This window comes from Colobus angolensis, unplaced genomic scaffold, assembly GCF_000951035.1.
Source record: "Colobus angolensis palliatus isolate OR3802 unplaced genomic scaffold, Cang.pa_1.0 Scaffold13, whole genome shotgun sequence".
Classification (NCBI taxonomy): Eukaryota; Metazoa; Chordata; class Mammalia; order Primates; family Cercopithecidae; genus Colobus; species Colobus angolensis.
Window position 1 is genome coordinate 22,614,535 of NW_012114252.1, and position 245 is coordinate 22,614,779.

The window sequence follows — 245 nt, forward strand, 5'->3', positions numbered from 1 at the left end:
AAAATAAAATAATAAAATAAATAAAATAAAATAAAATTAAAAAAACTATAGTCACCCTACCATGCAACAGATGAATAAAAAACATGTGGGCTGTATACCCAGGGGAATACTATTCAGCCACAAAAAAGAATGAAATCCTATTATTTTTTGCAACATAGATATAACAGGGGGACATTGAGTTAAGTGGCACAATCCCCCTTTTTAATCACGATTTTCAGTTGCATTTCTTATTTTTTTTTTTTTTT